This window comes from Vulpes vulpes, chromosome 2 (assembly GCF_048418805.1).
Source record: "Vulpes vulpes isolate BD-2025 chromosome 2, VulVul3, whole genome shotgun sequence".
Lineage (NCBI taxonomy): Eukaryota > Metazoa > Chordata > Mammalia > Carnivora > Canidae > Vulpes > Vulpes vulpes.
In genome coordinates, this window is record NC_132781.1 from 79,889,803 (window position 1) to 79,917,759 (window position 27,957).

At 35.6% G+C, this 27,957-nt stretch overlaps 1 protein-coding gene across 7 annotated transcripts in view; it reads left to right on the forward strand.

Moving 5' to 3' along the window:
* FRYL (FRY like transcription coactivator) overlaps nucleotides 1-27,957 on the forward strand; it is a 253,042-nt gene that overhangs the window by 59,198 nt on the left and 165,887 nt on the right. For all 7 annotated transcript variants that reach the window (XR_011999897.1, XR_011999900.1, XR_011999898.1 and 4 more), the window contains exon 3: nucleotides 6,449-6,580. The gene's annotated coding sequence lies outside the window, so the exon portion shown is untranslated. The remainder of the gene's footprint in view (nucleotides 1-6,448; nucleotides 6,581-27,957) is intronic.

The window sequence follows — 27,957 nt, forward strand, 5'->3', positions numbered from 1 at the left end:
CGTTTATTGTTTGCTTCCTTTTTTTTTTTTTTAAGTATTTATTTTTTGTGGTAATCTCTACACCCGCCATGGGGCTTGAACTCAAGACCCTGAGATCAAGAGTCACACGTTGCTCTGAGAAAGCCAGGCAACCATATTCTTTGCTTCTAAATGTACTTTAACTCCCAACTGTTGGAAAGATACTATAAATACTGTTCTGTTTTACTTTTAACTTTAAGATATATGGTGACTATTGTGATGTAGTATTAAAAAGGATTTTTTAACCAATGGATAACGCTTTATTTTATGAATATGCCGTGGTTGTTTTCAGCTGGTGCTTTGGGTTTGTTCTGTGCCGCCTCTGCAGCATTCAGCTCATAGAAATAATGGTACAGTGAACATCTTTGCAAATAAATCTGTATATATACTTATGATTATCTTCCTAGAAGAAAGGTCTTAGAAGTAGAATTCTTGGATCAAAGAATATAAAACATTTTAAAAGCTTTTGATACAAATAGTGAGATTGCAGATGACAAATGATCACTCCTTAAACTTAAGTTGTTTTGGGGCTATAAATTTGGGAGAAATAGATTATCTAAACATCAGGAGAATTTGTACTTTCATAGTTGCTCTTGTAAGAGTCAGGCTTCTTAAGTCTGTTCGTGACCATAAACAGAGAAAAAAAGGAGAGACCGACTGGGTTTATTTGGTGACCATTTACTTTTATAACTTTGCAGCCATTTACTTTTCATTTTTCTGAACAACTTAAAACTTGGATTAGCTCAGCAACCTTTTTATTTGAAAATTGTTTTTATGAAAATGTACAAAATATTCATATCAAATTTGCATGCAATATCTTTGATATTTTACCCGATAGGACCTCAGGGTCATACTGGTTTCTCTTTTTTCTGTGTTTTTGTTTTAATTTTATTTTTTTCCATTTATTTATTTATGTTTAAATTTAGTTAATTAACATTTAACATATTATTGGTTTCAGAGGTAGAGGTCAGTGATTCTTATAGAACACCCAGTGCTCATTGCATCACGTGCCCTCCTTAATGTCCATCACCCAGTTACCCCCAACCCCCTCCTCCCCTCCAGTGATCCTCAGTTTGTTTCCTATGATTAAGAGTCTTCTTCTTCTTCTTCTTTTTTTTTTTTTTTTGATTAAGAGTCTTCTATGGTTTGTCTCCCTATCTGGTTTTGTTTTGTTTTAGTTTTTCCTCTCTTCCCCTATGATCCTCTGTTTTGTTCCTTAAATTCCACATATGAGTGAGATCATACAATAATTGTCTTTTTCTGATTGACTTGTTTCGCTTAGCGTAATATCTTCTAGTTTGATCTGTTGTGGTTTTCTCTTGAGCATATCTTCTATCAGACACTCTGTAGGTAACCTTGCTTCAAAGACTAACAGATAATTTGGGCAGGGGGAGGGAGATTTTAACTTAAGGGGGTCCAGAGAATAATTAATGAAATCAGAAAATTTCCCAGTGAAGCTACCAAATCGAATTTTCTAGAAAGACCAATATTGATAAAAGGTAATCTGACAGCCTAGAAATCTGTGAGAGGTACAGTTGGATTAAATTAAAAAAATATTGAAATTTGAAGGCCATAAGTATTTTAATGAAGAAAAATATTATTTTTTACTATGAATAGTAAAATTATGAAACTCCTATAAATGGCAGAAATAGAAAATAAACACAAGGAGGATTTTCATCAGGAGTTCTTAACCCATGATTAATGATTGGATTAGAAAGGTTCATACATTGCAAAATTAGGTATATATGTGCATTTTGGAAGGAGAGGCCTTCAGCAGTTTTCAGATTCTCAAAGGAATGACTCCAAAAAACTCAACCTCCTAATAGAGGATAAGCCTCATGAGGTCAGGATTTTTGTCTGTTTTATTCACTTCTCTGTCTCTGGTTCCTGACATGTAGGTCTGCTTAATCAGTATTTGTTGAGTATATGATTTCTGTACATTTATGTATGGCATGGGTACCGTAATAGATTTGTAGAAATTAGAGATTGGAATACATTCCAGATTTAGTGAGGTTGATGTCTCACTGGTCGAGTCTACATTTATTTAAAAATTTTCTCTTGTGTTTAAATTTGGATGAGTAGATACAACAGTTGTACAATAATTTTGTGATTGAGTTACTTTTTTTTTTCTTTTGCCAACATGGAAATGTAATAGGAAAATTATTCTAAACCATACATATTCATTCATTGGTATTTTAGAAAATGTTGTGCTCTGGTACTATTTTCGTTTGACTCAATGAATGAAACCTTTGTAACAAAACTTCCCCTTAAATTTTTGAATGGAAAATTTTGCCAGTTGTTTTCATTAGATCAAGTAGTATGATAACAATTGCTATTCTGGCTAAAAATGTAAAATCAACAAAATTTTGACAGATTTACCTGCAGAGAACGTTGCTTTATCAGCAAGAAATTTAGATTTTTTTTTTTTTTTTTTGCATTGAAGCCCTATTTTAGCTCAGTGCCATTATACAGCATTTTTAGCAGGTGATATAGCATAATCTGTGATTATAATAGTCTGTTTAATAAGTTTGTGTGCTCTTTAAAGTTGAAATTTGGGAGAAGGTTAAAAAAAAAATGACAGGAGAGTAAAGTACAAGCCTGCTTTAAAAATTGTAAAAATGATAGCATTTCTAAAATAAGAGGAAAAGTGAATTTCTAAAAATTGAACTGTGATGGAAGCTGTAGATTTTGTGAATCATCAGTTTTCTTTGTTAATTAAGGGGATGATTATAAGTTTTTTATATTAGTGATTTTTACCAGTCAGAAATAAAAGATATCTGAATAATTGTTTGCTGCCTGCACTTGATATATGTGAATAGATTTTTCATACTTTATAAAATTTTTGGCAAATTAAAAAAATTACTAGATTTTTATATTTTCCATAATTATTTTGCTACTGTGAATAGGAGCTGTGATTATTCTAAATTTATTTGAAAACGATCACGTCCTTATTCTAAAAGGCTGTCAGAACATTTGAATCATTTTGGTCTTTTGCATCATTTTAAGAGGCTTTATGAGATTCCCAGAATAATTTTAATAGAAGGGCAGGAATTTGCCCTCATAGATTACATATCTTGCAATCTGGTTTCTTTCTTTGGTTGAAATGTGATGAATTTCTAGCAACTACATATTTTAGTATTCATATACAGTTGACCCTTGAACATCACAGGTTTGAAGTGTGCGGGTCAACTGAACGATGGATTTTTGTGAATAAATGTACAGTACTGTAAATGTATTCTTTCTTATGATTTAACATTTTTCTCCTTCTTATAAGAATTCAGTCTATAATACATATAACATACAAAGTATGTGTTAATCAACTGTTATCGGTAAGGCTTCCAGTCAACAGTAAGCTCTTAGTAGTTTAATTTTGGGGATCCCGATTATAAGCAGATTTTTGAGTGTGTGGAGGTCAGCACCCTTAACCTCCATGTTGTTCAGGGGTCAACTATGTAAGTATAAAATACATCTGGAAGTCAAATTTAGTTTTGAGTTGGAATCTTTGAAGTAACTTAGCCTAATCTTTTTACCCAGTGGAATAACCATTTCTTTGACCTTTTCTAATAGCCTTTTCCTTAAAATCACAGTAATCAGGGACTTCATTTCTTTATGAAGCAGAATAATTTGCATCAATTATATAATTAAGTTATTCTTTATGTTGAGTTCAAATCTGCTTTGTGCTAGACACCAAAACTGCCTTGTTCTCCTTTTCAAATTATGAAGTATACAGACAAATATTAAGAAAATTATAATGAACATCACAGAGATTCATTTGCTCTTAATTTTTGCTCTGTTTGTTTGAGATTATTTTCTGAATCATTGTATATCAGAGACACATACTTCAAGTGTCTTACCACAACTAAGATACATTAAATTTGTATGTTTCTGTTCTTTACAATTCTAGTAATTCTGTTCAGAGAGGAAGTGAGGTTAACATGCTATCTGAACAACCATTCAACTTTCTCTTTTACTTTTGGACTGAAGTGAAACAAGGCTGTCCTTGGAGGACCTCATTTGACCTGAGATCCTCCCAAGCACCAGAGCTGGGTCACTGTTCTCTTTATTTATTGCACATGGAAGCTTGTAGACCATTTTTCTTGCTGCAGGTTTAAAGCCTTGCTCCTTCAAATTTTGTGCCATTTGGCTATTTACAGTTTCTTCAGCGTTGTCAAATACTGACTGACCTCTGCAAGTAACACTTGTTTATATGACTTTTTTCTTTTAAAATAAACTATGTTTGATTTGAAACTATATTGATTACGTGTACACTATGACTACAGTTACCTAACCTGTTTGACCATAACCATGTCAAAAGTAGTATTAACAAAGTAGTAATAGAAATTACTTTTTGCAGATAAAATGTCCTCCAAATTAATCAAGTGAAAGGACAATTAAAATGAGTCCCATGTTAAGTAATATATATGGACACAAGATGGAAAAAACAATCAACATGCAGAAAGAAACCTCAAACCAAACCAAAAACAATAAAACCTACCCCTGCTAAAAATGATTATAATCCAAAATTAAGGCCAGAGAGGTATAAACCAACTATTTCCCAGGGTAACAAAAGACCTATGTTTATTTTATCAAAAGTAAAAGTTGGAAACAGGAAAGTTATGTATCTATTAAGGAGAGGTATTGAAAATTCTAGACAAACATTGGGAAGTCTTAAAATGGTGCAGTGCTCTGACAATGTGGTTACAAGTAGAGAAAACACATTTTTACAAAAAGTATGCATTAGCTCTTGCTATGTCTGAACAAGAACCTTATTCAAAAGTGAAGCAAAACGCAAGACCTGGGCATGCTGGTACAAATCAGCCTTCTTTGAAGTTGTAGTATTCCTGAAACTGCTTTGTACTCTAGTAATAATTGGTTTTATGATTTGTCTTAGAAGATGAAGTGAAAGTTTAAATTTCATTAAGTATAGAATCTTGTGGGACTGTACTATTCACTATAGACAGAAAAGATATGCAGTTTGTCATATAAGCTTTATTTACTTTGAGGGAGAAATGATTCCATGAACCTAAGAGGATAAAAAAGTGTCAAGAATTATGGCAGAATTGTAGATATCCTTTTGTTTACAGATTCAGAAATTTTTGGCAGGGCAGTCAAAAATTCCAGTAAATCTGAGTGATATTGATTATGAATAAGTGCATATGAATTAGTATTTTATTTGTCTTAACCAGTTCTTTGACTTTAAAGATTTGGTTTTAATCATGATTTAATCAGTTATGCCTGTCAACAAATGGAATATCATATTTTTCTAAGTTGGCTAAGGGAACTTTGAATTAAGGTTAAGTACAGAATTAATATTTCAGAGTAGTTAGTCCTTTCTCTTGGGTTGGGGATTAAATTCACTAAACAAAAAAAAAAAAAATAGTAAGAAACCAGTTATAATTTCAAATGAAGTTAATTTGAATTTTCAATGCCAGATTTAAGATGTGGCCTATTTAACTATTGAAAAATGCCAAGATTTCTAATGGTAATAAAAACATGGAATGTGTACAATTATATGAGTTATTATATATAGTAAAAGGATAACTCTCTGTGGTCATTAGTTTCATTCTTAGTAACCATCCAATCATTCTAGATGTGGTACAGTAATTCATAATCCATGACTCCTTCAGTTAATAGAACTGGACTTTGAAAAGTATGTATCTCATAACTTTTCTGTGGATGAGATAAATATTAGGCCTTGTGGATATATGAGCTGTTCAGCAAATCTGTTTATTTTCATGAATAAAATAAAAATATATTAAATGTGCTATTGCATAATGAAGGTATTGACATGTTAGTTCAGTCATTGGCTCATAAAAGCATTATTTATCACTGCAAAGGGAAGGAAGGAAGGGGGGAAATCATAGATTAAAAAAGATTTAAGAGACCCAGTGACAATTGCCTGTATGGGTTTTTTATTTAGATCTGGATTAGAACAAACTTAAACAAACAAACAAACAAACAAACCACTTTTGATAAAGTTGGGGAAATTTGAGCACTGATTGGTATTTGGTATTGTAAGTTATTAGTTAATTGTAGATATTAGAATGTTATTGGCTTATGTTTTAAAAGTCCATCTACGTCTTAAAGAGATACATACAGAATTCTCTCCAGATGCAATGGTATAATGTTAGGAATTTGCTCCAGGATACCAGAGTGGTAGGATAAGGGTTAAGGAGTGGGTGGAGATATTAATGAAACATGATTTGCTAAGAGTTAATAATGGTGGGCATAATTATACTATTCTCCATAATTTTGCATTAGTTTGATTTTTTTGTAATAAAGATTAAAAAAATAATGCAACATTATTGAAAGATAACTGGCAGCACTAGGTGACACTGCTACATAATATATTCAGAAGTGAAGATAGTGATGAGCAATACAAACGTACTTAAAAACATATGTGTAAACCTTGTATTTTGCTTTCCTTTAGAGCTGAAGCCATTTATCTGAATCTCGGATGATTAACACTTAAATGCTTAACTCTCAAAACTGCTCCAGAGTCCCACAGTCAAGTTCAGATGATTCAAGTTACCACCGAGAAATTACCGTCTTGAGTTCTCCGGTAAGATAATAATAAATATTCTGAAGGCTAAATAGTGACTATGGAGTCTATGTTTGAGTGACTAGCTTCTATTATAATTTCTTCATCCTGATGACTGCACCAGGAATTGGAAATTGTGGTTATCAACCAGGGATCTAGTACAACAAGGCTTTATAGCATTTCCTCCTCGTAGATACAGCTAGTGATGGGTAGTCTGGTCACTGGAATGCCATACTTTCCTCTTGCTCCATGTCTCAGGGTGGGGCCTTCTGAAGCTGGTGCTGAGAAATAGTTTGGCTTCCAGGATGTTTGTTAGGGATCAACACCTGTTAAGAGAGGAGGTTAGGAAGCAGATTAGGCAAAGGAAACGGAGCTGCAATTCAGGCTTAACAAAGCCTTGGCCAAGCCTACAGGAAGAACTGTAGTTTTGAGAATTTCTTTCCCTTCATAGATAAATAGTAAGTTCCTTGGGAATAGAGACATATTTTCAATGCCCTTGCACGTTGCCCGGGCCATGATAGACACTGGCCAGCAAACGTGTGTGGAATAAAAGAAATCTGAGAAAAATCTTGTGGCTGCTTCTATATCACCTACCCCTTGCCTTGCCTTTCCTCAGTTGAAAGTGCCATTGAGAACAGGGGGGGTTAATAGAGACACAGGTGGTTGTCTTGTATATCTTGAACAAGCGTGATGATAATCAGCCTGTTATAAACCACTGTTTCTTGGTTCCATGAGCTAAGGGGGACCTGCAGCGGGACCCAAAGAGAACCACAAACAGAAGTTGTAAAGAATATGTGATCCTGCCTGTAAGAGGAGAGGGAAAAGACCCTGGGAGACACAGCAATAACTGTTCAGCTCTGAAGCCATATGGATTATGGTTCTAACCAGTTGTTTTTTCATGGCGGGGAGTGGGGGGGATGATAGGCTGTTCTGATAAGAGTTTTTATCCTTTTATGCTCAATGGTTGAGGGAGCATCTCCTTCTTAGAAGCATTTTTTTAAAAGTCAACCTTATTTTCTAATAAGTATGGTCCTGCTTTAGGTAGGGGAAGAAATTTAAGTCTTTGATATGATTTCCTTGTTTTTCCTTAATTTTTATTGTAGGATTCCCTGAGATAGGATATGCATCAATAAATCCTTTAGGTTTTCCCCTAACCTTAATAATATATTATTACTTTGCATGTAGAGGACCTTCAATTAATGTATTTTAAATGAATGAAATAAATAATTGACTTCATAATTAGTGTGGTAAAATAAGGATTAAACACACAGCAATTTTTTTTTTTTTTAGATTTTATTTATTTATTCATGTGAGAGACCCAGAGAGAGAGAGAGAGAGAGAGAGAGAGAGAGAGAGGCAGAGACACAGGCAGAGGGAGAAGCAGGCTCCATGCAGGGAGCCTGATGTGGGACTCAATCCCGGGACTCCAGGATCACGCCCTGGGCCAAAGGCAGGCGCTTAACTGCTGAGCCACCCAGGGGTCCCCACACAGCAATTCAGAATTAGGAATTTGCCTGTTTTTACATTACAACTTTTTTAAAGGTTTTTTTTTGTTGTTGTTTTTTAAAAATAATTTCTACACACAACATGGGGCTCAAATTTAGCAACCCCAGAGGAAGAGTCACATGCTCTACCAACTGAGCCAGCCGCATACCCCTTTTCATTACAACTTTCCTGCTATCTATTTACTCTTTTATGCTTCATCTTTTAAAATATCTAAATTATTTCCTTCATGTTGAATATTAGAAGAATCAGATTGTGGTTGTGTTTTTGCTGAGTCAACCAGATTTATTATTAAAATGTATATCCTTCAAAGTCAAAAATTTGATTACTTAGGGAGTTTACGCCTTACCTGATCATTGTTTTTAATTTCCTTCTTGCTCACTTTGTACCCCCACCAGAGGGCAGGCAAAGGAAAGGAGAAAAAAAAAGATACTAATTTCAGTTCTCAAAGTTTTATATAAGCACCTTTCACTGGTGTATTTTGTCATGCTTCTGGACTACTTTAAGGCAGTAGAATCAGCTGCTTTTGCTATGTTAAAATATTTAGTAGAATGCTCAGTTCTTTGAAATTGAATTATGTAAGGTTGATTTACTGGGTTTATAGAACTAAATATTTATACTTTAAATTCTTGAATTTTATGTTCTTAGATCCATATATTTTTAAATTATCCGTCCTTTTTTTTGGCAGTTCATGACAAAGTTTTCATTGCTACTATTGATAATTATGATTGATTATAATGAGTTTTTTTGTGTGTTTAAAAGTACATTGGAAAGTTCACAATACGGTATAAAGTTTTAAATTACTGCTTTTAATGTCCAATAAAACTTGATGTTTCTGAGGTCTCAGTGAACTTTCAGAATGATAAGAATTATCTTTTGAATACAAGTTACTGTTTTGCACTTCAGCTGTAAGTTTCTTTAAAAGTAAGACACGCCCCAAATGGAAGTAAATTGGTCTTAACATTATTACGGCTTATATTTTCAAAGTCTAAATGTTAAACCAAATGGGTGCTAAACATTTTATTGTCTCATTATTGCTGTTAACACCCATTGTACATGTACACGTACGTGTATGAATGTATGAAGTGCAGTTTCATGGTCTATAGCTGTTTGGTTTGTTATCAGTAAGAACAGTGTATGTCTTAAAAATCAGCTTCAAAACACCTGGCAGTTGACCTCCTGGCTCTTAGCACAACCTAAGTTCACATGACATTTCTTTTTGCTCTTTGACACGAATAGTATACCTTACCTTCCCGTCAGGAAGTTGGTACTAGCACCTTCCCATGTGCTCGTGGGGCCAGTAATGGAGAACCTTAAGATGGATTTTTTAAAGAGAGTTGTTCCTCCCATTCTTTCGGGAGATATGGTTTTGGATACTATAGATAGCTTTCGGGAAAGCTCCCCAAGATTACTTAAGATGAGACGTCTTAGTTTGCCTTCATCAGAGAAGATTGTAGATGAGAAAGATGGAATCTATTCCTGTCATAGTAATTATGACAGACACCAACATCAACAACTAGGTAAAGTAAAAATGTATTATTTTAAATTCTTTAAAATATTTTAGGAAAATAAAATTTTTACAAGTATGAAGTCTAGTGAGCATAGATCTTTTAAGTCTAAATATCAAAAATGTTTAATATAGTAAATGTATATTTGATCTAAACTTTTTTTTAAGTATCCAAATTATTTTGAGTTTAGATGGAGAAATGTTGATGTTATAAATCAAGGTCATTAAGCCACTAATAAAATAAAAACTTTGGTGATCTTTGGGAAAATATTTTGTTGAACAAGTATTATATTTACTGAAAAAATGCTGTTGGTACAACCTATGGGATATGTAAATGAAAATTAAGATATGAGTTTTATCTATCACTATAGAAGCCACTTAAATTTTGTTTAAAAAACTATATCCCCCCCCAAAAAAAATAAAAAAAAATAAAAAACTATATCCCATTCTTAAAAAATATATGTGTGTGTATGTGTGTGTGTGTGTGTATATATATATATATTCTCTGTTTTATATATATATATATATATATATATATATATATATATATCCATCCCATTCTTTTGTTCTAAAGATAGTAAATATTTGGAATGAAATATCAAAGAGTCACATCTTTTAATATAATTATTATTTTGTGTCATAGTATCTTTGTTTCCTATAGTCCTACAAAGTTGAATTTAATGCCTTTTATTTTATCTATTTATTTTTTTAATGTCTTTTAAAATTTGAGAGTATAGTATTTATTATGTATTAGGAGAAAAATCAGTTTTGCACATAGTAACCAGCAAATATTAAAAGACAGGAAAATCGTGTAGGAAGAAGTTTTAAGTTTTTACATTTTTGACTAAACCACTTTAAAAATGTTATAATGAAAAAAAAATGTTATAATGTTCTGTGTGATTATGAGCTTTTTAATCCCAGGGAATAAATAAGTGCTCATATAAATTAAAGTAATATTAGTAGAAAGTAGAGTTTCTTGTAAGCTCTCTGCAAGTTTGATACATATTTTTATAGCTGTTTTCTATGCATCTTTGAATATGGTACATACACATTTTTATTTATAGAGTTTAAAGATGAGATTTACTGCCCAGCTGTTCTGATACTTGCCTTTTCACTTATTCCACCATAAACATCTTTCTATCTCATTTAAAATGTTCTCCATTGTGTGGATATAATAATTTATTCAATCAGTGTCTTATTGATGAACATTTAGAGTGATTTTAAGTTTTAGTTATTAAAAATAGTTATATAATAAATATCCTTTTGTATATCACTTTATACTTCCCAGTATAAATTTCTATGTGCATTTTAAATTTTGATAGACAATGCCAAGTTACCTTTAAATATTTCTCAGTTTAAGCTCCCCAGAGCAGGGCATGTCCCTATTTTTTTGTATTCTCCCTAACAGTATCTCTTGTCAGTTATTTATTTATTTATTTATTTATTTATTTATTTATTTATTTACTTACTTACTTACTTACTTACTTTTAAAGATTTTTTTTACTTATTCATGATAGAGAGGCAGAGACACAGGCAGAGGAAGAAGCAGGCTGCATGCAGGGAGCCTCATGTGGGACTCGATCCCAGGACTCCAGCATCACGTCTTGGGCCGAAGGCAGGCGCTAAACTGCTGAGCCACCTAGGGATCCCCTCTCTTGTCATTTAAAAAAAATGAGTTCATATTTATGAGAAGCCATATATTTTGTCAAATATGTAAAAGAAAGGGGAAGGATCTTTAAGAAGGATACGTTGGCATTTACAGTGTACTGGTAAGAAGTAAGTTTTCATGCTCTTACTTTGGTGGAAGTAGAGCTGAGGCCACTGATGGGTTAGGTGTGTCATAATTTAAATTTGTAAGTCGTTCAGCCTTTAGTTTTGTGCTCAGCAGTGTATGCATATGTAAAGCATATTAATGTTTGGTTCTTGAATTTACTGTGTTTGGCTCTGTGCTGAGCATGGAGCCTGCTTAAGAGTCTCTTTCCCTATGCCCCTCCCCCTACTCCTGCGTCTGTACACTCTCCCTGTCTTTCTGTCAAAAAAAAGTGTAATAATTAGATTCGTAATTTATATTAATTTGCAATAAACACTCAATTTGATGATTAAAAAATTTTCTATAGTATCTTTTTACCAATGACGATCAAAGCAAAGCAGATTCATGGAGTACTGAAAAATCTGTTGCCTAAAATTTCAGAGGCTGCAAGTTCTTTGCAGGATAACTTTTGCTCAATTTTTCTCTTTGAGAATAAAATTCAGCTTCATGGAGCGACTTAAAATTAATTGACAGGATTTCTTTGGCAATTTCTGTAGAGAGACATGGTCTTTAAATGTTTGGTTCTTAAATTTACTGATCAAATTCCTTTTCTTGCATCTCAAGATTTGATACTAAATTTATATTGTACAAGAGAATAAGACACACATGATTTGCAGCAGTGTGCAAATAGGTTGCTTGGAACTCAGCTTGAATGAATTTTACTTCCTGTTTACTGGTGGTTCTGAGATAGAGATAATACAGTAGTTTACCCAGAAGTCTTGCAAATATGACTGGATACGGTTCTTTTAAGAGGTGTTACAGTTTTGTTCATGTAATGAAAGGAGAAATCAAGACTATGAAGAGATCTCATATCACTAATGCAAAGAAGGAACTATTTCTTTTTTTAAATCTCATAGCTTTGTACTTGGATTAGTTGCCAACTTATTGTTAATTAAAAATGGAAGATTTTCTTTCTTTTTTTTTTTTAAGATTTTATTTATTTATTCATGAGAGACAGAGAGAGAGAGGGGGTGGGGGGGCAGAGACACAGGCAGAGGAAGAAGCAGGCTCCATGCAAGGGAGCCTGATGTGGGACTCAATCCTGGGTCTCCAGGATCATGCCCTGGGCTGAAGGCGGCACTAAGCCGCTGAGCCACCCGGGCTGCCCTGGAATATTTAATCTCTAAAGGGTAGTAGACAAGATTGTAATATGGATAGGTAACTATACTTTCATGAGAGAATCAATTGAAAATAAGCTAGTCTGAAATATAGAGAAATTTACTTGCTACTTTAAACTCTGAAGTGTTTATAGATACTTAGGGTTTCCTTAACCAAAAAAATGCATAGAATTTTGTGGGAGGTGCAGGGTTGTTGATATCTTGAAAATTTTTCTTTGCTTTTGATAGATTTTTTTTTCATTTTTCCTTTACATATTAAGTTACCCGAATATTTTAAGAATTTTGTAGAAATCCTCAAGCAACTCACTGGATTTACCAAAAATGCCGTTTCTCTGTTAAAATGTCTTAACAAATGCTTGTGGTACACTGCACTGTCCAAAGGCCTTTCTTACCATTTTGCACCCAACAGGTTGAGTTGTGTGGGCTTACCAAGAGTTGGCTGTGGTTTTTTTTTTTTTTTTTTTTTTTTTTTATGATAGTCACAGAGAGAGAGAGAGAAAGAGAGAGGGGCAGAGACACAGGCAGAGGGAGAAGGCAGGCTCCATGCACCGGGAGCCTGATGTGGGATTCGATCCGGGGTCTCCAGGATCACGCCCTGGGCCAAAGGCGGGCGCCAAACCGCTGCGCCACCCAGGGATCCCAAGTTGGCTGTGTTTTAAGCCAAACCTGTTTTATGCCAATTATGCTTGTAATGGTGATCATGTAACTTAATTAGGTATTACATAATTCAGTGAAGTATGAGACTGAAAAAAAGGGGTTGTTTTGGTGTAAACAAGGTTGACTGTTTTGGTCAGACATCATAAAAGCAAATTCCTTAAAAAAATTTTTTTGCTTTTGAATTACATGTAGGTCAGAGAAGTTTATAAGATTGGAAGGGTTTTTCCCTCAGATACCTTCAACTTTGCTTTCTGCTTTGAAGAAATTGAAATTGGAAATCAGACAATGTACGTGGGTTGGACTGCAGGCAAGACGCACAATGCTGTGATCAGCAAATTTACCTTTAAGAACTTGGCACTATATCAAAATGCTAGGGAATATATCATGGGTTTCATATTTTAAGTTACAATAAAACCTTTAGTGGACCTATTGATCTTTGTTTCCCCCGATTCTGACTAATGGAGCTTTTTGATTACGGTTGTAATTTATAGTAAAGGAACTCTGCTGCATATAGTTGTGTAATGTTGCAGTTTTGTTAAAGAAGAAAATCATATATTTTCTGTTCCAGCTTCCTTAATAAAAACATTAAAAAAAGAAAAGGAATTAAGATGTTCCATGGTATATAATCTGATTTATAACATGCTTAGCTATCCATGTATTTTGGGAGTAGAGTCCTAATCATGTGATCAAAGGCTGATTTCACTGCTAAATATTATAGTAGAATTGGCATAAATGATACCTATCTTCAGGCATAAAAGTTGGTGAGGAGTAAATGCCCTTCACTGACTCAGAATATACTATGGTGTCGTCCAGCCACTGAGGAACTGTGACTATTAGGCATAGTCATGAGTCAGATCCTAAGAATCAGGCAGCATGTTTCCACAGGCTTCTGTTGTGACAGCTGCAAAGTCCTTGCATCTCCAAGATTGGGTTATTTTTATTCTGATGGAATTGACCTTAATTTTATTGTGTTCATTCTGTTTGGAGTCAAGAATAAGTGAATGCAAATATACTATAAGATTGATTTTATAATTCACCAAGAACAGAAGTTCAAGAAATTGAATAGAATGTTAAAGGTAGAAGAAACTTCTGAGTACCTTCTGTATTCTAGGCACTGTTTTCTTGTTTTGTTTTACCAGTAACTTAATAGTCTCTTTATCTCCCTAATTTAGTGTATACCTGTCCCCTTTTTTCCTCAAATAGAATATAAGTTGAGCATAGACTTTGTGTACTGATGCATTCCAGGACTTGGAACATGATAGTTGCTCAACAAATTACTGGTTGAATGAACAAAAGTTCTCTAAGTCTTTCTGAAAATCTTGTGAGATAAGTTGTTATATCAAGTTTTAAAACTTTAGAGAGGCTTAAATGAATTATTTGCGGTCTTGTAGCTACCAAGTGGTATCCATTGCTTTAAAGTCAGGAATTGGTTCCTTGTACTTCATCGTGCTGCAGTGTTTGAGGTTTACGAATCTTTATAAAATATCTGTTTAAAGAGTAGTGCATCCACCAAGTTTAATTGTGCCATTAAAGTAGCATATCCTTTTTTGGTGATTTCATTTTAATTAAGAGCTATGTTTCAATAGGAGAAAACTTTAATGCCAATATAAAGCATTAGTCTTTTTTTTTTTAAGATTTATTTATTCATAAGAGAGAGAGAGAGAGAGAGAGAGAGAGAGAGAGACAGGCAGAGGGAGAAGCAGGTTCCCTGCGGGGATCCTGAAGCGAAACTGGATCCCAGCACCCCGGGATCATGCCCTGAACCAAAGGTAGATGCTCAACCATTGAGCCACCCAGGCGTCCCATAAAGCATTACTCTGAGATCTGGTGTTTCACTTTAACAAACAGTTGATGATGATTTTTATAACACTCTGGTTACATCAGCTGAAGAAGTGGATAGCTGTTACATGGGACTTTTACAAAAACAATTAAGAGACACACATTGGGATACCATTCCATTTCATTACAAAGTGTTAATGACTCCGTGGGATAATAAACATTTAAATAGTATACCGGTATACCTCTCTTGAGGTATTATTCAGCAGGGCTCACTAGCAGGGACAAATCAGAATGTAGCACTTAGTATAAAATTCCAAATGCCTCTTGGTTGAGTTTTTATTTTTTATTTTATTTATTTTTTTAATTTTTATTTTTTTAAAAGATTTTATTTATTTATTCATTCAGAGAGGGGGAGAGGCAGAGACACAGGCAAAGGGAGAAGCAGGCTCTATGCAGGGAGCCCGACGTGGGACTCGATTCCAAGACTCCAGGGCCATGCCCTGGGCCGAAGGCAGGCACCATACCGCTGAGCCATCCAGGGATCCCCTTGGTTGAGTTTTTAAAGGCTACTCTTTATTTGACCAGTAAAGAAAAAGGGGAGCTGCTACTAACTGGATTACCTAATTAAGGTAATCTTAATTGAGTGATCTTTCCAGTTTTGTTTTTGCAGAACCATTGCTCTCAGTGGTCAGATTTCCTATGTCCAGAATAGCTCATTTGTGTTTGCCCCCCCCCCCCCCTCATCCCATACTGGGTAGAGGAACATCATGGCAGGCTAGTTTCCTTTTAGGAGGGAATGAGATAGGTGATGAGCAATTGAAGTCTTCCTCAGAGACTGGACTATTATTATGGAGTTTAGAGGAAGTCCTGGGAGATAACGGAGATGAGGTTTTCTTCTAGCACTTCTCTAGCTTGTAGCGAGAACAGACATACGGGGATGGGAGAATTGTCTGGAATTCTGAAGTGTGATAAAAAGGATGGTGGGCAAGGCAGTGTGTGGGAAGAACCTGAGCTCCAGGTGATAATCCATCTGCTCTGGAATTTCTAGCCTGACCCAAATAATACTTTGTGTAAATATGTGAAGAGGTTCAAGAGTTTTTCATGCTTGTACAAGTGGGATTTAGAAGCACTGGGCTTCATAGTGTCATGGAATCAAGCAGTGTCCCTGACTTAAGAGAGCTCTTGGAGTACTTTTCAGGCTGTAATCGTTGGAGGGCATAGAAGAAGCCTCACTGGATATTATGTTCACACCTTCTCTGCATCTAGATGGAGGAGAGCTAGCAGGAAGACCTCCAGGTGCTGTAGGAAGGAGGCAGTGGAGGATGGACGACCCAGAGAGGAGTGGAGTGGGCTTTGACCCGGACTGAGCCAAGGTCGCCAGGTGACTGGCTGTGTGTCCTTGCACGGGTTACCTCGTCTCTCCAGGCCACTGAACCTCACCTATCAGGGTGAAAGGATAGCTCCTTTTGTGGAATTGTTTTTGAGATTATAAAACATGACAGCAGGATTGACACATAGTTTAATACTTGGTGGCTTTTATTATTTGCCCAGTGTTTTGGAGTTTTGAACTTGGAGGTAGATGAGTCACGTAGAACTAGAATTTATCCTTGGATCCATTGCATTGTTGAAAATACTCTAGGAATTTGGATCTAGGTCTTTTATTGTGCATAACTCCAAAAACTTTAGCTTGTGATTTATAGCCACATGACAGTTCCCAGGAGCTTGAGCTGCAGTGCTTTTTCTTGTGCTTCCTTCTTTGTCTACAGCATGTGCTCCTCCCGATAACCACTGCCAAAAAGGTTGTGTGGTTCAGATACAAAGGTTTTTAGCAGTTAACGCAGCACCACGGCTTCACGGTTGCTCTCGGTCGTTTTTAGAGTCAGCCTAACACTTCACGAGGAAGATCGTTTTAGACCATCTCCTCAAGTTTCGTGGATGTATATTCTTTAAAGTTGGCACAGTTAGGTATGGCTTGAGTTAGGGTCAGGGCTTCACTCCCATGGCCTTTAGAAAGGACCTGCAAGAAACGTAATTGAAATAAAGATGCTTCTGTCTCCCTTTCTGAAGGGCCTGGAATAGCTTCCCCTCTCTCCCTGTTTTCTGTTCTGCTTCTAGATCACAGAACTGATCCTCATCCAGTGTGCACTGGTACAGTGATACTAGTTGTTAAAATACCACAGTTCCTCCTATCCATTGAAGGTATTGTATCTAGGATAAAATAGCTGAAACAAAGTAGATAAAGAAAATATATAACTAAATAGTAGGCAAAACAGCCCAAAATAATAGAGGCATAAAAAGGTGAATAAGATGATAGATAGTATCTATATCAGAAAACATTAAGAAAACAGTGAAGATGATGTTAGAAAAATGTAAAAGAGGTGCAGATGACTAAAGCTGAATGTAAGTTTAAAATGTAACTAAAGGAATATACTGGAAAAAGTTAAACAAAAAAATAAAAGGAGTGTGCCATAAAAGGAGTTCTGGAAGCAGCATAAGGGCCAAGGGTTGACTCCACCCACATACAAGCGGGAGCCTTTGGGTGGAGGCCGCCGTGGATCTCAGCTTCTGGTCCTGGCCAGGTCCTGGGTCTGGAGCTCTGCAGGGGTCACAGAGGCCTCGGTGTGGTCACGCTTGGGTCTAAATCATTTCCCTCAGCCTCAACCTCAGTCAGGTATTCTTTGCATCAGGACTCTACCTCACTGTCCACCAGTTTCGTTATTCCATTTAACGTAAAAGTACTGTTTCTTCTTACCAGATGGTGAGTTCTTTGTGAAGGGAGTTGATCTTACTTCTGTGGGGAGCCCCAGAGGTTAGCCCAATGGCAGGAACTTAGGAAGCAGCGAGTAAAAGTTCGTTGGATTTTGGAGTCCTCTCTCCCTTGGTTCCTGTCCTCTGTGTACCAGAGCATGTTTTCACTTGTCCCTGAGAGCTGCTGTCAGTCGCCATATTTAGCCGATTGACTTTTCCTTCAAAACCATCTAGCACAGTGCTCAGTAGCCAGTGGTTCCTGAGGCAAAACTAACCTTTCACAGTAGCTTCCACATGAAAACAAACCAAACCCCCCTCCCCCCCAAATCCTCAAATCGTGCAAACAATGTTCTAGGGCATAGGTCAGCAAGCCTTTTCCGTAAAGGGCCCCGATAGTAAATATTTTAAGTTTTGTAGGCCTCGACTCTCTGTCACAGCTACTTAGCTCTGACTTCCTAGAGCAAAAGGGGCCCAGATGATACGCAAACGAATGTGCGTGGCTGTGTTCCAGTAAAAGTCCATTTACAGAAATAGGTGATGAACTGGACTTGGCCTGTGGGCCAAAACATTCAGACCCCTAAACTAGAATATGGAAAAGAATATTGCTAACATCAGAGGGCAGGGAACTTACCTGGGAAGCAGAGAATGGAAGGGATCCATTTGAAGAAGGGATCTAACGTCATACTTATTTGTATTTTCTATAGCCCTTGGAATAGTGTTTTATCGGTAGTACATGTCCAATAAATATTTGTTGATTCAATTCCGGATCCAGCTGTGTCACTTGTCCTCTCTGGGCTTCAGTTGTCTCATGTAAAATTTTATGGGTTATGTTATGTGATCTTTAAAGTCTCTCCAGTTAAAAAAAAAAAAAAATCTGTGACTCACCGACTGTTTGTGGAAGGCCAGATGGTTTATTCTTTAAAGATAACAGTTGTTGGCTTATTACATTTCCCGTATGCCCTTCGTATCCTCATGAATTCTGAAATGGTTGCTTTTATCAGTCGTTTTGTTTTAGTCTTTCCGCATGGGAACTCCCTGTTCATTAGGCTATAACCTATACCTTCCCCCCATCTCTCTCACTCCATCCTACCATATATGTGAATAGAATTCACATTTTTCTGTTTTAATCATCAAATTTATTAAACCTCGTCATTTTTTATTGTTATTTAAAAGAATAAATTAGCTAGAAAGGTCCATAGATAACCTCAGGTGATTCTTTGTAGAAAGATGACAGTTAAGATAAGGATCAGTCTTGTTTAGAATTTTTCTAAGTTCTGTATCAGTAACGTGAACATCCATCATTTGATTTATTCATTTAAATTGTTAAAGATAAACTATCAAATGTAAATTATAGTCACCATAACTGAATCCTAAATTCTTCTTTTTCTTAGATTTTTGATAGCTTTTTGTTTCTAAAGAATGATTTAAGACTATATAAGCTGTGTGATGATCCTCTTACACTGTTCTCAAGAAGTCTAAGTCAGTATATACTTCTAGCCTACTTGATAAAGAAACTTAAAAAAAAAAACTGAAAAGTTCTTTGTAAGGAATACAGAGAATTTATTTCTTGCACCTCTAAATTTTCCTAATCACCTATTTTTTTTTTTTTTAAGTAGGCTCCACGCCTAGTGTGGAGCACAGTGGGGGCTTGAACTCACGACCCTGGGATCAAGACCTGAGCCTAGATCAAGAGTCAGATGCTTAACCAACTGAGGCACCCAGCCTCCCTTCCAATTTCTATTTTTAAATAAGTATAGATGTGTGCTAAAAATGGCATAAACAAGATAATGATGTTTTTATATTAGTATATTTTAAAGTAACTCTTCTTAAACTTTAATGTGCTTGAGAATGACCTAGGGAACTTACAAAAATGTGGATTCTGATTTACTGGGTTTAGAGTGGGGGCTTTAAAGAATGTAAAGATTAAGAAGGCAGGTTTTTCCAAATTCCTTTGACACAGTATATGTTAAGGTTACTCGTGTAGAAATGTTTTTTGTGTTTTGGGCTTGCCCATTTAATTCTGTTGGATGATCTTTTCATCTTTTCTCCCTGCCCTTACTGGCATTCTGCTTGCTAAGTGTGGTTTTTGTCTGTACATTTGGTTCCCCGTGCAGTTGACACCTTTCCTTTTCTGTTTTTGACTCTGTTTCGTGGCAGCCTTGCTGACTCACCCCTTTGTTGTGAAACTAAGAATGCTATCAAAGGTGGCTTTAATGATGAACACTTGTAGTTGATTGAAAATGTTCACGCTACTGGCAGTGCAGGAAAAATCCAGAAAGGTGGGTGTTGGCAGGAAATATTGAGCCTTTACTTGGTAATGGGTGCTTCATGGGTACAGTGACCATAGGTCTCTGTAGACCCTGGCCAGTTTTGGCACATCATTAATGGGGCCTACTTTTGGGCTCAAAGTCTGGTTTTGGTCACTTTGTGTTCACCCTATTCATAGCTTATAGAATTTTATCTAGCCTTTGCCGGTAGGATTGACCGATTATAATGCATGGAATACCCTTTTCTTCCCAATACATCTTACAATATATATTGACAGTGACAGCGTCTTAGTACTAGCAATTGTAGTTTGTTGGGGGCCAGTGAGTATACATTATGTGTATTGTAAAAAAAAATACAAATCTATAATATTTTTTACTTTATTTATTCATGAGAGACAGAGAGAGAGCGACAGAGACACAGGCCGAGGGAGAAGCAGACTCCATGCAGGGAGCCTCATGTGGGACTCGATCCCTGGTCTTCAGGATCACACCCTGGGCTGAAGGCGGTGCTAAACCACTGAGCCACCCAGGCTGCCCAAAAATACAAATCTAATAACGAGTAGCCTTTAGAATGGAAAATTTTATTTTTTAATTATTTTTTAAGGTTTTGTTTATTTCAAGCAATCTCCATACCCAACACGGGACTCAAACTCCTATGACCCAAAGATCAAGAGTTGCATGCTCTTCCAACTGAGCCAGCCAGGCATCCCTATAAAATTCTAAATCTGAGTTTTTATTAACAGTATCTTTAAAAATTATTTCAGGCAATTGAAAATAATTTCTCATGTCCAGATAAGGATCTCCGGAATCAATTTTAAATATATTCACAAACTTTTATTTTCATTCAAGAAATAATAATATCTTAGCACTGGACCACGTAATAGCAAATTGGTATGGTTTGTGAAGACAAGAAAGTATGATTACAGGGTCTGGGCTGTTTCATTTTAAGCAGAGGAAGCAATTTTTTTTAATGGGTGAAATATATAAAAATAAACCAAAAGCTAAGAACAAGTTGGACTATTAATAAATATCTCATGTTGGGAAGGTAACAGTAATTGTACCTTACAGCATACACAAGTTATATAATTGCTTCATAGGTAACCACTCCCAAAATGATAGAGTGTAGTTAAAATGCTTCTTTATAGATTTCATGTTGCTAATTTGTGAATATATTGATGCGTTGGTTTAGTCTGTGACATTTGTATAAAACTTACCTTTATTAGAAATCCTTTTATAACTATTAATTCAGAAACTTGATTTACATTCCTAAAATAAGCAGTTAATGTGGACAAAACCTGACACCTTACTACCCAGAAACCTAGATGGAATTCTGGTCCGGTCCGTTTCAGGAGCAGATTCCCTTCATTACTGACTTGCTTATTTTGTTGGCTCTTTCATAGTGCTGTATTTGAATTATTGCCTGTCTGTCTGTGTCTCTCTCTCTGTTTGGTTTGATTTTTTCTTCACTTCAGGTAAATCCATTAATTTATGGTTATTGCTGGCTGGCAGGTACTTGAAAATAATGAATTTGTCCTCCCTCCTCCCCCTCCATCAACGGAGAGGACAGCGAGAGAGCTGGTGGGGTCTGTCTGCTTTCTTCTGTCTGTATCTTCCTCCTATCTATAGTCCTGACGTCGCTTTTGTACTTTGGATTGATCTAGACTGAGCTCTTCTTGGTGTGACATATGTCTGGCTATTCCATGTTCAGTGCCACAGTCCACACAGTCACTAGTAAAGCTCAGGTTCACTTTTAAGTATTTCAGCCTTATTCCCCCCACCCCCATCATCCTATTAGTCACCAACAAGAAGTATCTGGTAGGAAAAAATTGGAATCTCTCATTCCTGTCTTTATTGCTTTTTCCCTAACTACTTAAGTGTACTAGGGATTATTTTAGTCACTGTCTTTCTCTTCAGGGGAGGTTCTCCTCAAGTCCATTCTCCACCTCACCAGACAACTGGTCTGTCTCCCCTTGTTTCTGCTCAGAGCTCTTCTACAATATCCAGTTAACGATTTCAGTATTTCTTGGAGCCCTCTGGGTATTTCATTGCAAACCTTATGTGAAAGAAAAAGAGTGGGTATGACGTTGGTACCCTAATCCTTGGTCAACCAGAGTTACTTTGATTTTAATCTATTTTCCTTTTTGGGTTTAAGCAAAGATTCATTCTTTAGGAGAGACCCTGCTGAACAGATTTGAGATTCAATATCTTCCCCTTGGAGTGGCCATCCCTGACCACACGAACTCAGCAGGACCTCGTCTGTTTTTCTGTGTCAGGAGACCCAATTTATTGCTTTCACATCCCCAATCACAATTTGTAATTTTTATTTGCATGTTTGTATGTAGAGACTCACCACTCCCCTGCCCCTCCCCCCCCACTCTTTATCTGCACCATTGTATCGTAACCTTCCCAAGGGCACAAAGATCTGTTTTATTTACTAAATTCTCATTTAGCACTTGGCATGGTGCTTCCAAACAGTGTTTAGACAATTGATATGTAATTAGTGATATGGTTGGGCTTCAATGTATCTTGTTATTATTTTCTATTTGTCCCATCTGTTTTGTTTTTTCTCCCCCTTTTGTTGCCTTCTTTTGAATTAATTGTATTTTTTTAGTATTATAATTTCACTATTGACTTTCTAAAAAAAAAACTCTTCTTTTTTAAACTAGTTGGTCCAGAGTTTACAAAATGAAGTTCAGCTTATCCCAGTCTACTTTCAAATTATAGCATAATATTTACTATATAATGTAAGATCCTAAAATGTTATACTTCTGTTTCTCCCCTCTATCCTTTGTGCTATTGTAGTCACATTTTTTATTTTTACATATGTTATAGACCTGACAGTATGTTAACCGCTTCTGCTTTAAGCAATTAACTTAAAGAAACTTAAAATGAGAAAGAAAGGGTCTCTTTCTTTCTGGCATTCCTCATCAATTATGTGAACTCAGGTTTTCATTTTATATAATCTTATTACTGCCTGAAGAACTTCCTTTAACATTTTTGTATGCAAATCTGTTGGTGACAGACTCTTTTCAATTTTCTCTGTCTTAGAAAAGTTTTGCTTTTATCTTTATAAGATATTTTCACTGGGTATAGAATTATTGATTGGGCTGCCTGGGTAGCTCAGTCGGTTAAGCGACTGCCTTGGACTCAGGTCATGCTCCCTGGGTCCTGGGATGGAGCAGGGCTCCCTGCTCAGTGGGCAGTCAGCTTCTCCCTCTTCCTGTGTTCTTCTCTCCCTCTGCCCCTCTCCCTGCTTGTGCACTCTCGCTCTTTCTCTCTCTCTCTCTCTCATGAATAAGTAAGTAAAATTTGTCAAAACAAATTGTAGGTTATTGGTTTTATGATTGAAGCTTTTCAGCAATATCATTATGGGTGAAATGTTACCAACCAGAGAAACTCATTAGAGACTTAGTGCCCAGGATAGAGCCTTGTATAGTTTCAGCTGAAACATCTGTGTTGACTTTTCCTTTTCCTCTATATGTAATATACTATTTTCTTTGACTGCTTTTAAGATTTTTTTTTTGTCATTGGTTATTGACAGTTTGATTATGGTGTCTCTTAACCATGGGTTTTTTTTTTTTGTTTTTATTCTTGTATGTATATTTAGTCTTGCTTCAGGTTTGATAACAGTTTTAGATTTGTAGGTTTATAGTCTTCCTCAATTTTAGAAAGTTTATTATTTCTTCAAAGAGTATTTTCTGTTCATTCATCTCAGATTTCAATTACACATAAGTTGGGCTGTTTGGTGTTGTTCCAAAAATCACTGAGGCTTTGAGCATTCTTTTTTCTATTGTTTTGTCATCTGCACTTCACTTTGGATCCATTTCTTCACTTATTTCCATTTCTTCAAGTTTACTGATTTTTTTTCCTCCCCCAAATCTAATCTTTTGTTGGTCACATCCAGTGAATTTATTGTTATGGATAGATTGTATTTTACCTTTCAAAGTTCTATTTGAGTCTACTTTTTTCTTTCTTTTTTTTTTTTTTAAGATTTTATTTATTTGTTCATGAGAGACAGAGAGAGAGAGAGGCAGAGACATAGGCAGAGGGTGAAGTGGGCTCCCTGTGGGGAGTCTGATGCAGAACTTGATACCAGGACTCCAAGACCATGCCATGAGCTGAAGGCAGATGCTCAACCACTGAGCCGCTCTGGTGTCCTTTGAGTCTGCTTCTTATGTCTTCTATTTTCTCCTCATTATGTTTATTTTTTCTTAAGTCCTTGAGCCTATTTATAATAACTTTTTAAAAAAATTGTTTATTTATTTATTTGAGAGAAAGAGAATGCACAAGCAGGGGGAGTGGCAGGCAGAGTGAGAAGCAGTCTTCCTGCTGAGCAAGAAGCCAGATGTGGGGTCATGACCTGAGTTGAAGGCAGACACTTGACCAACTGAGCCAACCAGGCCCCCCTATAATAGCTTTTTAAAGAGCACATGTGCTAAATCCATCATTTTTGTTATTTCTAGATCTCTAATGACTGATTTTATGGGTCACATTCTCCTACATCTTGACAAATAATTTAATGGTAATTTTTAATAGTTTTTAAATACAATTTTTTATTGGATACTGGATATTATAAATGTGACATTGTTGAGAGCTAGATTTTGTTACATTCTTTTAATGAATGTAATTCTTTGTTCTTGAAGGCAGTACTCACAGATAGCTTAATCCTTTGAGGCTTGTTTTGGATCCTTTGAAACCATGTTAAGAAGGATTTAATGTAGTACTTAGCCCATTGCCCTTCTGAAGTATCTACAGAATGCCCTAGGTATTCAACTATTATAGTTTCTTAGGCTTTCCTTGTTTTTAATTACCTTGATAATGCTGAAGAGTATTGGTTTGGTAATTTGTAGATTCTTCAGTTTAGGTTTATCTAATTTTTTTTTTCATAGTTAAACTGGGGTAATGGCTTTTTGGTAGGAAGAGCATAGAGGTAAAGTGCCCTTTTCATCATGATGATATCAAGACTCTGTACTCTCATCACTGATGGTATAAACCTTGATCTCAGGTGTCTCTAACAATAAAATTACTCTTTTCTCCCTGCTTTCTATATCGTACCCTTTGGAAGGAAGTCACCAAGTATAGCTCACGCTTTTAAGGGTTGATTGAGACTAATGCTCCTTCTTCTTGAGGGTGAATTATCTACATAAATTATTTGGACTTCTTCTGAATATGTCTCAGGTCCATGAGACCATTCTCAGACTTAATGATCTATTAGAAGGACTCACAGGACACAGCATATAGTTGTACTCACAGCTGTGATTTATTACAGCAGAAAGGTACTATGCAAGTTAGCAAGTGAAAAGGCATATGAAGCAAAATTCAGGGGAAATCAGGTGCCAGCTTCCAGAATTTCTTCCAGTGGCATTATAGAGAAGGCAACTGATTCCTCAGCAGTGTGCTGCGACATTCCAGGTGAAATGTTACCAATCAGAGAAATTCATCAGAGACTCAGTGCCCAGGGTTTTTATTGGGACTGGTCACATAGGCATCTGCTGCCTGGCACATACCCAAGTTTTAGGCTCCCTGAAAGAAAGCAGATGTTTAGTATAAACTAATATTGTTTGTACTGACAGTTTAGGCATAGTGAACATGCTTTTTAGTTCTGGGAATGGTGGGGCTGTTTAAAATCGAAGTTCTTAAATGCTAGCTAAGAGCTGACCTTGTAAGCAAACATGTCAAAGGATAACAGACCTGCTAGATTAACTCTTCTGTACAGTGTGAGATTTGTCTCCTGTCTCTTATTTACTTACTTATTTATTTATATCAGCGTAGACTCATGGATATTTATTTTATACTTGGGGTTATGTTCCAAAACTACATTGTTTATTTTGTTATTCAAATTACTACAGCTTTGGCTCTTGGCAGCTCTATCAGTTGGCTCCCATATCCTCTTGATACACCTACTTTAGTTTGTGTTTGGAGGCTTTCCTACTTCCTGGCCCTAGAAAAGATGTTGTAGGCTTATCATGTGTGTTTGTGCTCTAGTTCTAGGCACCAGCCATTTACCGAGGGAACCCTGCTCTCTTTATGTAGTGAAGTTTTAAGATGTTAAATGCGTTGTAGAAAGTTTGGAAAATGTATAAGAAGTAAGTAGAAAGCACTAAGAAGTAAATGTTAATTACTGATATAATTATAGATAATTACTGTTAACATTTTGTTGTGTTACTTAACAAGAATCCAAAGAAAAATAAAAGTAATTTTTAAACCATTTTTTCTTCTTTTTAAAAAAAATTATTTATTTTCATTTTATATTCCAGTATAGTGGAATTTACTGGCAGTGTTATATTAGTTTTAAGTGTACAAGATAGTGATCTAGCACTTCCATACATCACCGAGGGCTCTTCACAAGTATATTCCATAATCTCCATCACCTATTTCTTCCATTTCCCCACTTTGTTTTCTTCCTTGTATTTCATGTGTAGTATTAATTACCTAATAGCACTGAGAGCATCTTTCTCTCCATTCCTTAAGCCTTTCGGTCTCTTTTCTAAACTCCAGGAAAGACAAGGACTTTTGAAGAGGCCAAAACTTCTAGGGCTGTAGAAGCCTCTAGGAGTGATGGGATGGTTGACATTTTATATAGAAGAACTTGCCAAGTTTCTGGTTTTTGTCATTTTATAATTGTTTTGGATATCAGTGTATTACTTTGAGATACCTTAAAAAGTGTTAATATAAGGGATAAAATGCTTATATTTTCACCCTTTTTAAGGATGTTAATAACTAAAGACTTTTATTTCTTTTTGGATAAATTTCGGTGAATTGTATGATATTTTCCATTAAATCCAAACTTCATTGTATATTGGGGAACATTTACTATATCTAAGTGGAGTATTTTTGAAGGATTTATTGAGAATTTCTCCTGGCACACATTCTTTTGGTATATTAGAATGTACCTCTATCTTCCTTCTACTTAGAAATATAAAGCAAGGGACTAATTCCATGAATCCTTAAAATGCCAGGGAAAAGGACATAGACTTAAGTGGAAATTGATTAAATGGAAGTGGCAAACCTACTTTCTAACTCCTTGAGGGCAAGAGAACTGCCATGGTCATCTTTTGTATGCAGTGCTTTATATTATCTGGCTTAGGCAAAGGGGATCTCAGCAAAGGCTGGTAATATTGAAATTGTGAAATTCTTAAAAATATTCTAAATCTTACTTTATTTTTTATTTTTATTTTTTAAATCTTATCATTTAAAAGCAGTCTTTTATTATAACCTAAAAGACAGAGAGGCATATAGTTAAAGGAAGTTATACAAAGTAGACTTTTCTGTCTTTCCTAGTATATACCATTGAGAAATGATACCCATGGCTATCTTTCTATGGTGAGGATATAAAAAAATGTATATATATAATACAACTTGGAGAATTCTGAATTTATAGAAGGAATAAAATAGAAGACTGATATTTTGACTGGTCTTTGGCAAGCTTGCAAGAAGCTCTAGGCTCTGTGTTTCTGTGATTAATCGATAGGTTAAAAATAGAGAAGTCATTTGAAGAATGATGGGAATATTATTATCTGTGTATAAAAGTATGATTTGTAATTGAGGGATTAAGAAAACATTCAGAATACTATAGGTCTCTGCTATCTTAGTCTTCTAAAAGGATTGTTGGGCTCATGTAGTTATGGGTGGATATGTAGTTCTGATTAATATTTAAGTGATTTGGGTGATAAAAATTTTGGGAAGGGTTAGAAAAGAAATACTTATTTCATTAAACTTTGGTAAATTTGTGATTCCTATTTGGAATAGTAGTACTACTTATTTTGTCCTTTGTATTTCAGAATAAAGTTCAGAGCCCAGGCTTTGCCCATGTAACAGGCTTGTTGAATTATTTCACATATAAATGGAAAGTGCCTTTTTCACCCACCCTCTGCCTATAGGGAAATCCTGATGTACAGTAAAACTTCGAAAAATAAGCCCTGTAAATAATTTTATACATCTGTGTCCCAGAGAAACTATTTTCTGTAGTTGTATATACATAGTAACAGACTGATTAGATATAATAGAAA